This window comes from Dromaius novaehollandiae, chromosome W, assembly GCF_036370855.1.
Source record: "Dromaius novaehollandiae isolate bDroNov1 chromosome W, bDroNov1.hap1, whole genome shotgun sequence".
Classification (NCBI taxonomy): domain Eukaryota; kingdom Metazoa; phylum Chordata; class Aves; order Casuariiformes; family Dromaiidae; genus Dromaius; species Dromaius novaehollandiae.
In genome coordinates, this window is record NC_088130.1 from 16,346,787 (window position 1) to 16,362,616 (window position 15,830).

Sequence of the window (15,830 nt, forward strand, 5' to 3'; positions counted from 1 at the left end):
GGATAATCTGTTTGCTGCTGAAGCTGGAAGACATTGAGTTTACACAAGCTGAATTCACATGCTGCAACAGACCAAAATACTTTACCATGGAACACCTGGAAGGATAAATGTAATTCAAAGATTAAAAACATCTTTGTATTTTCTTTTTTTAATCAGAAAATAAGATTCCTTAAAAAAAGCTGAATACCCCTGAAACTTGATTTACAGTTAATATCAGAAGGCTTTACTGCAGTCTGCTTTGTGACTCCATTATGAAGACAGTTCAGCAGATCTTTTCATCAAAAGGACTGGAAAAACCAAAAATAAGAATAGATATACACAGTTTATTGATAAATCTTCTTAAAACATCTCTATTTGCAATATATTTTATTCTCTGCATTGTTTTCCAGAAAATCCTTTTAGCTAGTTTAACTTGTATTTTAAAAAAGGCCAACTGTTCACTGAATCTGTCCAGCAACTCAAAAATCCCTTTTATTATCATAAACAAATCAATCAGTTTAGTAACAAAAGCACATCAAATCATATTCATGAGGAGACAAAACAAAGCTTCAGCTTTATTGAACATGTCTAGCATATTAAGTCCGCAAAACCTGTAATATTGCTCATCTATGAAAACTAAGCAAAACACAGAACCATAATAAAGTTATGAGCATCCCACAGTATTTTCAAAACCAGAGTTTGATCTTCATTTCTGCTCACCATGGAGTTACTGATTTGAAAAGATTAAAAAAAGAAAAGGAACTGTAAACAAGTGCATAGCAAACAAGTTATTTTTTTTGTTGTGTACTTTTGGAAGCAGGTAACCGAGCAAAAGCTTTGTAAACACTACAAGATAAAAAAACCTAATACTTGAAAGAGACAGGACAGAATACAGAATTAAGAGGACAATTTCATAGGTCATTGTTATTTGACATAATTAAATAGGGAAACATTACTATGAAGTAAGAAACCATGTAATGATTTAAAACTTCGTATATACTGGGGAAAAAAAGACTTGTGAAGTTACAACTCAGTTAAAACTCTCCACAAGATGAGATCATGGCCTTCTTAGTTTAGGCTTCCAAAAGTCAGTTCTGCCTCTCATAGAAGCACAGGTGGGTCTCCCCAGCCCCAATGGGAATTAAACCAGAAGCAGACAGGCCTTTGACAAGCCATCACTTCACACAGCACAAAGTCTCAGAAACTGTTTATAGTCTGAATTTTTTTTTCCCAAGACACTGAAAAGGGTTTCTTTAAGTACAAGAGTATAAAAAGACCACTGCATTCTTTGTATTCCTCTACGCAACCTTAATTCCGTAACAGTACTTGAGTTTTAGTTTGTTTTTTTGTTTTTTTTTTTTAACATAAAACTAAGTTGTTTTCAGGGACAGACTTTTTACTTCAGTAAACTTACACTTTTAGAAATAGGCTCTATGCTCAAAATTTAGGATGAGCCTCCTCACAGCAGTGAAAAATTCACAGATTTTGGTATGGAAGAGAGTCTGATTTTCAAACTCAAAAAGGCTAAGAACTTTCACTCTTGGAAGAAAAATTACTTTTAAATCAGCTATTACCTCTTCCTTGTACCCTTTGCTATAAATATTTATAGTGGGAAACAAGAGGCATGAGCTGATTCGTTTGCATGCTGCTGCATTATAGCAAAGTGCTGGGTTTCTCACATGACTAGATGAAGTGCAGTATATACTCGGACATTTGAAAGGACATACTTAAAGCTTCACAGAAGCTGAAGCACCCAAGTCCTGTCGAGCAGGCTGCCAATTATGCCACACAACTGTTTACCACCAATCCACTTAACTGCAAAAACAAAGTCTGATACATGTAGCCAGTAAGAGCTGTAAATACCTATTTGTTTTTGCCTTTAAAAAACAAAGCCAGCAAGAAAAAAAAAGGCAAAAAACCCAAGAAAACTGCACTTTATTTCTTGCCTAGAAAGAAGCTCCTAGGAAGTTACAGGCACTTGGTAATCTTACCCTCCAAAACATGACAAGCTTGCTATCATCAGGCTCACAGGGTATCGTTTCCAGAGCTCGCATGATTAAAGGTGTCAGAACTATCGCAGAAGTCAGCTGCTCCTTGCCCAGCTAACATAACCCTCTCGGCAGGCAGGAGGCGAACGGTGCGGGGGGGGGAAAGGAGAATGGAAAGAGAAACAGCCAGGAGGGAAGAGGCAATCGCAGCAGAAACGAGGCACTTCCTTACACCAAATACTGACCAAGAACAGCACGTGCTCTAAGTGCAGTATTACTCCAGCCTACTTTTGCCAGCTCCTCAGCTTGGCAATGTCACATCAGTATGGTGCTAAACCTTGAAAACACTAGCCAGCACCTAGCCCATGGACTGCTCCTGTGGCCGATGCCATCAGGATGGCTAAGGCTGGTCTGCAAAGACATCGGCCTAAACACCTACCCTGGTTAGTTCACCAGCTGAGTGAAAGTGAACTGTCAAGCCTGGTTTTGACCCAGAACGAAAGGGGGGGGGGGGGGGGAAACAAACACACGCTATGGCTCCATGTTGCCCAATTTCTACTCAAATGCATCTCCAGCTCTTCAACTTTTAAGCTGATTCTGCTTGTTATTATGCAGAAATGCAGTCATCTCGCAGCCCATGAAATCTCTTAGCGACAATTCCTATTTCCAAAACCTCAATTTGTACCACTTAGCTTATGACTTATACATGAAGCAACTAAAACAGTATTACCTCTCTCCGCTATGCAAAACTCTGGACATCCTGCTTCTCAAAAAATCATAAGGCATTTAAATGTGAAGTAAAACTTTTATATACACCTTTTAATGTATTGAGCTTTTAGGTGGACGGCTTCAGGATTTTCATCTGTGCAGCTGCTGCAGAAAAAAGGAAGGATGTTCAGGTTCCCCTCCTCTATGTTTAACTGTTGCAAAACCTTTTTTCCAAGCATAAACCATGCTGATTTGTCTTTGTATCGAGGACACACACTGAACACAGTTCATAATCTTCTTGATGCAGAGGATACCTGAAAGTTAAGCTGGGGGTAGTAACAGGGCGTGAAGACACGTCCATGGATATATCCCCACCACAGATCCCACCGACGCCCTGATACAAGCAGCTACCCAGTGCAGCATGATCATACTCTTCCCAAGAGACTCAGTTCCTTTATACGTTGTTCACGGAGTTCAAATACTCAAGTTACTCCAGTTACACACCACGGCCAGGGCACCTCGAGTGGCATTCAGTTCTTTCAGATATTGGAAATCCATATCATGGAAGTGATCTCCAAAGAGCAAGAGCTCACAGGAGCTTTCAACCTATTTGTCAAGAACCCAAACAGGCAACTCCCAAGTGTGTTTGGTGGGGTATCACCATGACTTTTGAAGGCTGCAAAGGCTCTAATCATGAGATACATTGCTGAAAAGTTGTGAAGCAAGTGTGGGCCAAATTCCTTCTCTAGGCTAAAGCCTAAACCTGAGGTAAAAGTTCCTTCTATAAGCCAAGAGGACTTCAGAGAGTCTTCTCAGAAGCCTTCCCACTCCAACTGTAGCTTCTCATGAATAGTTTTGGAGGATTTGCTCCCAAGAGGGCAAACTTGTGGAGGATTATCTGGGGGAAAATGGACATGTGAGCAATCCAGCCCTAATGCTAATAGCAAGAGTGTGAAAGTAGGTTTTGCCACCTACCGGTAAGGTTACTAGAGGGCATGCAATGTGCTGAGAAGCTGTCCTTGGAAGGAGAAAAACAACTCCCAGATGTTCAGTGAGAAACTTACGGGCTTAGGGGAGTTTCCTTGCCTCCTCGTGGACAGTACATGCTATCCAATCACATACTGTTCAGACGTGTGTGCTAAATGAACATGTACCAATCACTGTATAGTTTGAGTCACATGATCACGGTTAAAGCATATAAAAGATGCTATTCAGGCTTAATAAAGTGTCAGCATTTAATCATATTGATTGGCGTGCTGTCTGTTTTTGCTCCCACATAAACTAATTTTAGCAAAACTCAACTGATTGTTTGTTACCATCTACTAACAAGATAAGGGAGTATTTTTCAAGTTCAAAAGCTTTTACAGTTGGAAGAGAATTTGAAAATTTTTTTAATATGAAAACTTTACCGTGAGCTGCTGTCACCCCAAAGCCTGTACTGAAAGTCAGGTCTGTGATCAGGTATCACTTCACACAAACACCCATATATCAAGACTGTACTTTGGTTCATCATCCTCCCCTTCCTTCTTCAAGGGAATAGAAGTAGACACTTTTTTTTTTTGAAAGCTTCATAAAAATACTGTTCTTAATTTATGGTAGCAATCATAAAAAAATTCACAGTAGTGTTCCAAGACATCAGAAACAAACAGTAAAAAAAAACTGTTCTGCTGAAATAGGGGTATGCAATAAAGTTATCTGGATATAAACAGGAAGATCCAGAAAAGGAAATTATCTGATTGAACCTGAGACAAACTCACCACATGCATAAAAATCTAATGTGAACATTTCTTGTTTCAATAAGGATAGGAGGATAAAAGGATCTTTCTCTGAAAGAGTAAGTGATATCCAAATATTGAAGCACAGTGCTTATACAGAAGGATTTTTTTCTGAACTAGTAAGAATAGGAATCCAGTTCAAGAAGACCCCACATATTCTCTAATTATATGTTTGTTGTTATCAAGAGAAATCAGAAAAAGGCTTCAGTTTTTTCAGTGAGAATACTACCTTTGATATTCAGGAGAGTTATAACAATATTACAGTGACTTCCAGCCTCACGTTTCCACTCCAACATGCAGGCTAGAAAGATGTTTCAGTGGAAGCACGGCGCCGCATTAGCGGCGCTAATTCCAGTCATTTTCACTAATCAGAGGCGATTCTGTGCCTGCTGGTGATGAATTCAAGTGGTGAATGCTGGAACAGTTCAGAATCCCATTTTCAGACTTTCCCCTTCCCTAGAAATGGGAGAGAAAGGGGTTGGCAGGGAGACACACAGACTCACAACAGTTTTAGTACCCATTCAACAAGGACTGAAGAATCATTTAGCAACAGAAATCGTAACTTTTTTCCACAGTGTTGCATGGCATTTCAGCAGTCTGCCTCTGTTGCCAGCTACAACAGGACAAACGCTCCAGGAGCATGGTGCAGGTACCCGGGAGTAGGTGAAGAGACACCCAGGTCATAACAACATTTCTCTGATCCTGGGGCCGATTACAGCTCTGACATAAGTTAGAGCAGCAGCAGCTGTTTTCCGGACTACTTTGAATCTCATGACTTTTTTTTTTCCTCCAAATATGCTCATTAATAAGCCATCTGTCTGTTAAAACATAGGTGTGGTGCATGGTGCACAAGTTCATTGTTATTTTGGTGTTCTCAAATTCACAAGTTGAGGAAAGTACACTGCCTTCTGAATTCATGAATAGAACATAGCCTTTAAAAGAAAAGTAGATAGGTACATCTGATAAAAAACATTCTTATCTTTATAAGTTTCTGACTGAAGAAATGGATTATCTCAAAACAAAGAGAGGAGAAAAGGCACAGAAAATAATACTAGCAATTCTTACAAAGGCCGTGAGAGTCAGTGAAGGCTAATGAGAGCCCTGTCGAAAAGGAGATCTTACTGCATGTGACCACAATTTCAAGATAAGAGAGAAAGTTATTACATAAAAAACTTAAATATGCCCAGTTTCTCTTGCCACTCCCTAACCCAAAAATAAAGCTACTCCAACACACACTTGCACTGACCTCATAGCACAAAATGTGAAGTATTATAAGTATTTTCAGAAAAACTCGTAGGTCACAAGTATGTTTTCACTGAAGGATTAGCCAGAAAGTGAGGCTATCCTATCAACACCATCCTATTACCATCATCATCACCCTGTCATTACGTGCAACAGTAAAATATAAACAAAAAGCTACTTGCAAAACAGGGAAGCCTTTTCACGAAACAGAGCCGATAAAGGTTCACACAGATACCTATTCCTCTAAAGAACATCATTAGTGAGAATATGCTTATTGTTGCGGATCTAATTTCCTCAAGAGGGAGAAACAAATACACAAAGTCTGCATTCATGTTGCAACTCCACCGAAAAGCTTCACAGCATTTTACATAGTGCAAGTTCATAAGTAAGATCTCTGCCCACAACATACAACAGAAAGCTTACAGCTAGAAGAAAGGAAAAACGATAGTTAATCTGAGCGAGATTCCCTAAACAATTTCAAAGCTCAGCGTTTGAAAAGACAGTAACTGAAAAAAGCACCATCACCTGCTATATGCAGGTTATTGCTCAAAGTCCCTCTCAAGCATTTGAAATTATACCTGCAGAAATACGGTAGATTTCCACAAATGACAGCGGGAAACCGGGGGAGAAAAAACACAGCACATTAACAAACTCGGACACAGAGACTCGCAAACGGGTACCCGGCGGACTGCGCCGCGCGGCACATTAACTAACTGTTGTTTCAGCAGCGGCTTCTCCGTGCAACACCCATACCGGTTTCCGAGGCGGGCACCGCAGCAGGACCGCGGAACAAGAGGGGGCCGCGGGGACAGACCGCAGCCGCCGCAGCGCGGCCGGGCTCCGCCGGGGCAGGGGAGGCAGCGCCGCCCCCCCGCAGCGCGGGGCCCGCGGCACAAGGAGGCGCCCCGCCGGCCAGGGCAGCCCGCAGGACGGAGCCCCGCGGGGCGGCGCCGCCCCCCGCAGCCCCGGCCGCTCCCCGCAGGCGGCGGCAGCGCCGCGCCCTGCCCCGCCCGGCCCGGCCCGGCCCTGCCGCAGACCCCCCCCGCCCGCGCCGCCGGGGGCTTCACCTTGGCGGCGGCCGCGGCGCCGGTGGCTGGGCCGCCCCGTCGCGCGGCCTCGGGGCGCCGCGCCGGTGCGGGGGCGGCAGGCGGCGGCTGCGGGCTGCGCCCCGCCGTCCTCATGCGAGCGGCGGCAGCAGGAACCTGCCCGCACAGCGGGGACGTCGCGGCCCCCGCCCGCCGCGCCGCCGCCGTGCGCAGGCGCCGCGCCGCCGCCCCGCGGGGGGGGGCGGGGTGCACGGGCGGGCCCCCGCGCCGCGCCCTTCCGCCGCTCGCCCCCCGGCCCGGGGGCGAGAGAGGCTCTGCGGGGGGGCGGGCGAGGAGGGGCGGCGGCGCTGCCGTGCGGCGGCCCCTCAGGACGGGCAGCGGGGGCGGCTGCGGCTGCTCCGGCAGATGCTGCGGGAGTCGCGCGGTGGCAGGAGCTGCATGACAGTCGCGTGAATTAACCGCGCCTGTGCCGGCCCCTAGCGCCAGCCTTCTCGGCAGCGCTCTTCGGGTTGCCCTTATGTTCCTGGTGCTCTCCCCCGCCGACTCGGTGAAGCTCCTGCACCTGTGCTTTAGTAGAGCTGAGCACTCACAGCTGCAGATGAGGCTTACAGATCCCTAATACCCCGGGCACTGAAGCACGAAAGAAGACTCAGGAGATTAGTGATCAGTGATTGCCAAAGGCCTCATTTTCTTTTCTTTCCCTCCCGTATCTTTGTCTGCAAAAGGGAAATAATACTTCATATTAGTAGTATGAAGACAAAGTGCGTGAAGCGCTCTGCCATTAAGCATTATGGTAAATTAACCTCTATGTGCCTGGTTTTGAGCCACTCAAAAATACTCCAGCTGGTGACTTCTGGAAGCAGGCAGCTCAACCTCCCTGTCACTTTTCCCCCTGTAGAAACAAATAATATCTCCTTTTTCATGAAGTTCTTAAGATGGAGTTTCACACAAAGCAAACCGTTAAGAATTCCAAAGTCAAATTCTTATCCTGGCAGTTCACAAAAATCTTCTGAAGAAGCAGCAGCCCTTTAGCAAGGGCTGTTAAACAGAAATCCAGTCCAAATCTAATTTCTACCAATTACTATAGTCAATATTCCTGTTGAAAGCATAATTCTTATATCCAAGGTCAGTTTCCCAAATTCCATAGGGAACTTCACAGTTAGGCAAGCTAATTCTCACACAGTAAAAAATCCATCAGATCCATCAAAAAGCTTTATTCATCTTGCCTTTCAAAACCCATATGCCTTATCCGTTTGGCTACATCACGTGCCCCACATGCCGTAATTCATTCCACTCCCAAAGGCTAGAACAAAGAAGAGGATTCCTTATTTCTAAAACTTACGCTAGATGCTCTGTAGCAAGCAACAGTGCGCTTCATGTGACAGCTGCTAACTCTTCCTTGGAGTTGAATCATGTAGAGAATGGTTTACAGTTACTGCTTGTTAATCCTTTAGCTCAGGTAAAGATTATGGTCTTAGTGAGAAAGTCTGCTTATCATCCATGCCACAGTCTACACATGATCTGTAGAGAATACACCCACACCCACTCTCCTACACCTTCTGAACACAAAACAAGCTGCTCTAGTGGCAAGTCAGCAGATACCTCAGAGCTTAGGACTTGCGCACTAACTCCGTATAGGTAAGAGAGGAGACACCAATCCTCCTATCTGGACTTTGTTAACTCTAGTCTTTGCCTAGGGTAAGCCAATTTCTACACATTAGATCAGGGAAGTGAACTGCAGTTTCAACTGAGTGAATTCAAGTTTAACGTGGTTTAACAGATTCTTTAGCCCATTACTGTGTCACTTATGCATAAATGCCAATTACCTTCTCTTAATAGCCCCCCCATATTAACATGAATGGATAGGAGTAGTTAAGGGATATAACCAGTACTCCTTATTTTACTATTGTTCACTTGGTCTTTCTCCAGCATTTCAACATTAATTATGCTCCCTGGAATTTGTAAACCTGCTGGGTTTGGGTTACAATTCAAACATACACATACATTTGCAAGGAGATCCCTCCCTCTCCTGCCTTGGAGTTCTTCAGTCTTGAATGAAAGGAACGCAGAGCATCAGCATGCAAGGATTTAGCAGTGTATTGGCACTGGAGTAGGAATAGTCTCACTCATTTAACAGCAGTCACACTGGACTCTTACGAAGACAGAATACTCTAAACCAGTAAAGATTTACAGTGAAGATTAAAGATTTACTTGAAGTTCTACTCATAGAATGGTTCTGAGTGCATAACTCAGTCTAAAGCATTGTCAGGGCATTAGCAGAAGAGATGGAATAAACTGAAATATGACTCAGTTGAAGACAAAAATAGTCTAAGGCAGGCACTGACAAGTAAATAGCAATTAAAGGGAATACAGATAAAAATATATGACATTTTTCAAAGCTGAAGTCAAAGTCAGTTTACTTAAGAAGTTAGTTCAGAAAAGAATGTTTTTAAACAGCTCTGTATGTGCTGGCACACAAGAAAAAAATAAGTCAATTCAAAAGATGAGACTTCTCTACTGCAGAAAAAGGACACAGCATCAGATCCAATTAATTTAAGACTGGCAAAAAGTTTCATTTCACTTAAACTAAAAAATGAGCAATATCAGTATGGCTAATACAAATACTTAGATCAGTTACTGAAATCCATTACCTTTTCACACTGGGAATGTAATCAAAGTATGCAGATAAATGGAGCCCCAACACAAAATAAGAATAAACCTTTATCTTAGTTATTTCACCCAAGAGATTGTTCTGCACAGAACTATTTTTTCTAGCTAAACATCTATTTATTCTTGCAGGTAAACATCTATATATATTGCAGGTAAAGTGATTCCCCATTTAGCATTTATTTCTACAGAGCAGACGTTTAGAAACTTTTCTTTAGGAAACCTGATTCTGGAGTACAAATGCACTTGCAAGCCAATATTCTTATTTACATTCATAAGCTATTCTTACTTACCTAAGAAGTGTCACTGATTCTGATAGAATTTACTTGTATGAGACTGTCTGCAAGAACTTGTCCTAGTTTTGTTTCTATTTTGAAACAGATTACTGTGTGTGAAAGCGAAGAGTTTATCCATGGAATCCTTTGTAAAGATATACTTAAAATCACTCTCAGAATACAATTGTAAATCGTTTATTTGATGCTATAACATTAATGTAATGGTTAATTTTTTTGATTTCACAAAATTGTACAATATTTCAAGTAAATTCTGACAGGTACATAAAACTATTGGAAACAATTGACTTTTTAGTTAGAGAAAGCCATAAATCTGCATTGTTAAAAAAAAAAGGCAATGGTAAATTATATTATTGCCATTAAATGCAAGTTTGACAGGGAGCCAGTCCCTCTTTCCTGTAATTAACAGACACAATAATACGGCCCTCTGGAGCAGAGCTGGTTCCACACAAGATTTAAGTCTTAAATTTCAATATTTGTAGGGAATTCTGTCACTGGTACATGCTTAGCAGAACAATCCAAGCACTTGCAAAAAAGGAACAGACATATGTCAACCTACAAGCACTGCAAAAGGGCAAGGCAAGAAAAGGCAAAGGATGTGTTCAGCAACATAAGCAAAAAAAGGCATATTATATGTTTATAGAAGTCAATCACATTCAATTAATTTAGTATTTTTTCTCAGGGTGTAAGCAAAATGAATTGAGTGAGAAGCATGGACAGAGGGGCATAAGTTTGTAAACAGACAGCACCTTCCCCGCTTCCAGTTGCATGTTTATGACCTGATTCTTCAACATTTACCAGTATGTAAGTAGTGCAGTAAGACTTCCAGGATAGGAGCATATAATTAAAATAATCATAAATAATTTTAAGATTTGATGGTTATTCCCTGTGGGAGCAGGAAGAAGGAGAACAAGAAAAAGCTCTTCAAAATATCTGAATGGTAATTAAATGTAAGCAGGAAGAGACCCACTATCCTTTTACACAATTTCAGTGAGACTATACAAGTTTAGTACAACTGAGAAACTGATCAATACCTTTCCTGTTTTTACTTTTTTAAAACTAAAATAACAACTACTGCCAGCTACTAATCAATTGTGGAAAGATTTCTAAGAAAAGGAATAACACACTTCTGTTAGCATCAGATATATATAATTACAATCTTTGGTACAGAGAAATATTAAATAGGCCACATTTTCCCTAATACACTTATTAACTAGGAGACAGTGAAATATCCATTGACTGAAATCAGATCTAGTCAGTCAGTTTATGTAGATGTTGAAACAGAAATCAGGATGAGCCCTGTGAGAACTCCTGCAGTTCACTCAGAATGAACCTCCCTTTTTTTTCCCCTCTCTCTTGGAAGCCTTCTTACACCTCCAAGAGGAGACTGTAGGAAACTTGTTAACAAGTTCTATCATTGTTTTATTTTCACAGGATGGAGACAAAGTTGATTCCTGTACAAATAGACAAAAAGGATCTCAGCACAGGACTGCTTGAATCCCTACTGTATTCAAACAAATTCTCATGGAGCAAACAGAAGCTGTAATCGCACCAAAGAAAACCATGTTGACTGAAAGCACGATGCTGGAATGTGCTCAGAGCTATGATTCTCTGGTGATTTCAGATGAAGTAAACAACACTTTGGAAGAGACAGATCAGGACTCTGTAATGGACTAAAAGTTCTCCTCTGTTTCCTTTGTAATTACCACATGGTTGCTCATTGTTTCCCATTAAACCTTAACCTGTAGTAGTTAAATCTGCCTCACCTGTTCCATAATCTCATGTACTGAACAAATCCAGTCAGTTTGAGAGAATAAACATGACTGCTAGCTCTCCTTGACTCTAAATCATCATTCCCTCATTTGAGAGCCAACACTTGTCTCTACATACACACTGAAGAATTTGTTTTCGGCTCTGTATCTCTAGGTATGTCAATCCTCTCTAACTGTTAGAGCACTTGGTACTTTTCCAACAGAGCCTCTGTTCTTTTTCACCTTTGAGATCTTCTGTGCTCTGCTACACGTTGTATTTCAATGTATGCAAAAGCATTTCAGCTCAATGTCACATCCATGTTTCATTCAGCTATTCTTGTTTTTATAATATTAGAAAAGAAATTACAACTCAACTGATCTGTCTGAAAGCATAAGGTGGAAATTTGCAAATACATTTTATTTTTTGCATATTCCAACTCAGAATAGATTTGTATAGATATATAAATTTGTACTGGTGGTATTTTCTTCTAATATTCTGGGGGGTTTTTTGGTTGCATTGTCGGTTTGGGGAGGTGGGGAGGAATTCCCCAAATGATGCACTATGCTTCAAAGGCTCATACCAAGTTGGTCACTTTTTTTGAATGCCTACTGACAACCCTCAAGTTTGATTTATATATGCAGGATATTAATACAACAAAAAGCAGAGTGAATCTTGTATGTTTTGGTCAAACAACCTCCATTCTCCCAGTTTTATTAAAAAAGGAAAATTTTATGCACATGCTGCTATCTCCTCATATCCTGAATACTATCACAACTGTTTTTAGTCATTTCAGTGCACCAGATTTTAACGGCTTATATTAGTACAAAGCTGGTAGCTAAGTATTGTGAACCTAAAACTGGGGCAGTTTTCCAGTTGATTTTTATAGGCCCTTAATCTGTGGTAAACTCCACCAAATACAGGCACATTAAAGAACAGCAAGAATTAAAATAGACTTAGGCCCAGCTGAAGGTCACCTTCTTTCTATTTATGAAAGTATTTCACATATCTCCATTTTCCTTCTCTCCCTGCACCAATTACTTCCATTGACAAGGGCATCTAAAGCAATGCTAATTCTTGAACAATCTCCACAGTACTTTGATAAGGCAAAGGGAAAAAGTGACCTTCAAAAGTGGTATCTGTTTCTTGGGGGAAAGTTACTTAAAAATAACTTGCAGCAGGTGATCTCCCTTCCCATGATGGATTTAAGACACTACGTCAGGGAGAGGAGGGTCGACTGTGTTATTCAGAAATATGATAAACAACTGATTTTGTTGTAATTTTCCATAAACAGGTCAGTATTTAACTCCACATGCTTAAGATTCTTGATGCATGCCATTACAGCAGACAGAGGATAGTTATCTTTAAATCTAATTGTTTCCGTTTATTGAGCATGTTTTAAGAACAGCTTCCAGAACATGAGGAAAATATAACATGTTATAAATAGGCAAGACTTACTGGTAACTTATGTTTTTCCATTTAATTTGACTGACCTTTGCAGATAGAGTACTTCAAAGACAGCAGGTGCCTCTTCCCTTATGCAGATCAAAATGAACAGTTTTACAGGATTTTTTTTTTAAGCTGAACAGTGAGGACAAGTCTGCTCACATCTCTTTGTAAGTGTCCTTAAAAATTCATAATGCTTTAGTATGAGGTTCTGTAGTGTAAAAATAGACACTGTCTATTACAAACTCATACAAAATGCATCTGTATCTTCAAAATTAATTTACCATTATTTTGGAAGGACAAAAATAGCAGACAGTTGATTGAGTAGGCCATAAATTAGTTAGTACCTGTTAGTTGATGTATAGCTCTGTTTCCTTAAACAAAGCAGCCTATTTAAATCAAGTATACGATGAAGCGTTTCTTAGCTGTATTAACAGAACAAAGTTAGTCAGTACTTAAGATTGGGGCAATCCCCTCATAACGCTGACATTTAATCCACACCCACTTCACCAGGAAGGAAACAAACAACATTGTGCATACATCCACCAAGAATTAACCACAGGGTGTTTTTCTCTTCTAATTAACATTGAGAATTATCTCATGGATCCTAAACAGCTGCTGTGCTTGACTAAAAAAAGAGGGATACTTTTGTATTAAAAATTGAGGCATTTTAAATACCAGTATCTTTTGTAATCAGTCCCAGACAGGCTTGAAGTCTTAGGGAAGGGGAACAAAAATGAGTGTGTGGGGGGAACCTAAGAAAAAAAAACAAGAGATGTTTCTTTGTATGTCTGTATGTGAATATCACTCGTATCAGAAGTCAGATCATTACTTCTGAATTCAGATCAATACTGAAGTGCTCTGTCAGTGCACTTCATTGTATTATATCAGGTAAAACAAGCACTTTGATGTTTTGAAACAAAACAGCCTAGAGGTTCCTACAGTGAACATGTGGAAGCTTTTTAAACTGCTATGGTCATTTCACACGCAGGTCACACAGGTGACCAACCTGGTGTTCATTTTTTGACTCAGGTATTTTTGCCAAGAGAAGTTATAACTGATTCCAGTCAGTTATGATATATTCATTGGTCTATTGTAAACTGGACTGAGATCACCATGATCACATCACAAAAGCCAGCTTATAGCTGTTACCATTCAGCCTGGGCAGAAACATAAACAGGTGTTTGTTAAAAGGAGTATCTGTGGCAAATTTCAAACATATTATCTTCTCAGAATTTTTAATTAAATACTGAATTATTTTATTAATTTGGTACCTAGATGATCATTACAGATTATTGTATGGGCTAGAGTCCTTCTCTCGAAGAAATTAAAGACTGAATTCCCCAGAAATTCAGCATTCTTTCTAGAGAGCAGAGTGATGGTCCAGGCACCATTGTGTTCTATATCAGAGAAAACAGATAAAACTAGTTTAATTTTACAGATGTTTAACCACCACCAGGTTTCCTCAACCCATTAGCTAGGTTCAGACAATGACATACTCTGTGGCCATAACCTTGAAATCATTAGAAGATTTATATTACATAGAGTTGTGTATCCTGTCAGGAAGTCAGTATAAGTGCAGCACAGCTGTGAACCACCAGCATATCAACAGTCCTTGAACTAAAGACATAGTTCTTTCACGTAAGTTAGGTGATGCCACTGATTTAACAGGAGCTCACACAAAGTTTTCTCCTGTTACTTGTGACAAGTACTCTGTACCTGGAACATGTTCTTTTAGATAGAAGGGTGACAGATGAAGTTAGTGTTTCCATTTGAAATTTAACTACTTTGTCTTAATTCTGCAAACAAAAGCTCCTCAGGCTAGTTTACTTGGTTAGCAAAGCATACTAACAGCTGTCTTTTATACTGGTGATGTTTCTCAGAAACACTGAAAGCATTCAGTTTATGCGTTCTGAAAGAACATTAAAGATTAAATCCACTGTAAATGGCTCTAAGAGTATGGTTCCCTAAGACACCTTAAGTGTCAGCTAGTTTCCTCACTGGCAAAAATAGTGGATCACCAAAATGTCTGAGTGAACTCCACAGAGAAACATGTTTATATAAGCTCTGCTAGATATGTTTTAAAAAAGGGGGGAGAGTGAAAGGTATGAGAGGAAACACTAGACACAGAAAAAACTGCCTAGAGCCTGTTTTCAATTTGGCAAATCAAATTTGGTGACAGCACCAGGACTACCAACACTTCTGCACCATACTGCCTACTGGCCAACTCAGCACACCACCATCAAAACCAAGGGTCTCCACTGCAGCCTCACAAGACTAACTCACACCAGGGTGCAAACAACCACAGAAAGAGATGCACGATACTGGATCACAGAAACACAGAGCTGAGAAGGCCCGAGATCCCCACAGAGGCAAACCAGAGAAAACAAGCAGATCAGCAGCAACAGTTCACCTATGCTGTCAAAATAATTCCTCAAAGGAGATGCTCTGGCCTTATTAAGCAGCATTTTCCAGGTGCTCTACTGGCCACAAAAATTCTCCTAATCGCTAACCTATAGTCCTGCAGCCGCGAGTTGAACCACTTTCTTTGTAACCTCGCCGGGGAGACAGTGAGGGCAGCGGATCCCTACCGCCCTCTTCACAACAGCCTTCACATGCCGGAGCACCTCCGATCCCTTCTCAGCCGTCTTTTTCCCGGTCGGAGCCAGCATGTCCTCGGGCACCGCCGTCTGGGGAGCGGGGGGGGCTCTCTCTCCCCGGCCCTTCCTACGGCGGGTGCCCAGAGCCGCTGCGATCTTCGCTCAGGACATCCTCGCCAGCACAGGCTGCAGCGGAGCCCCCCCACGTTCAGACTCGCACCTAGACGCCGTGGTGGCACCGGCGGCCGGGATAACCCTCGCGCCGAACGGCCTCGCGGCACCGTTACCACCCGCCTTTCTCGCGATGATTCCAACTCTCGCGGTACGCCCCCCCCGC

The 15,830-nt window shown here is 41.5% G+C and overlaps 1 protein-coding gene across 8 annotated transcripts in view; it reads right to left on the minus strand.

Annotated features, from left to right (window-relative positions):
• LOC135323440 (cytosolic carboxypeptidase 1) overlaps window positions 1–15,824 on the minus strand; it is a 72,064-nt gene extending 56,240 nt beyond the window's left edge. Inside the window, exons 1-2 of one of the 8 annotated variants that reach the window (XM_064500675.1) lie at window positions 6,760–6,908; window positions 4,680–4,906 (exon numbers count right to left, since the gene is read on the minus strand). The gene's annotated coding sequence lies outside the window, so the exon portion shown is untranslated. Of the gene's footprint in view, window positions 1–2,783; window positions 2,806–4,679; window positions 4,941–6,445; window positions 6,527–6,759; window positions 6,909–15,406 lie in introns of those variants that run through there. The other 7 variants (XM_064500676.1, XR_010385804.1, XM_064500674.1 and 4 more) reach the window with 7 other exon arrangements.
• Window positions 15,825–15,830: the final 6 nt, after the last annotated feature.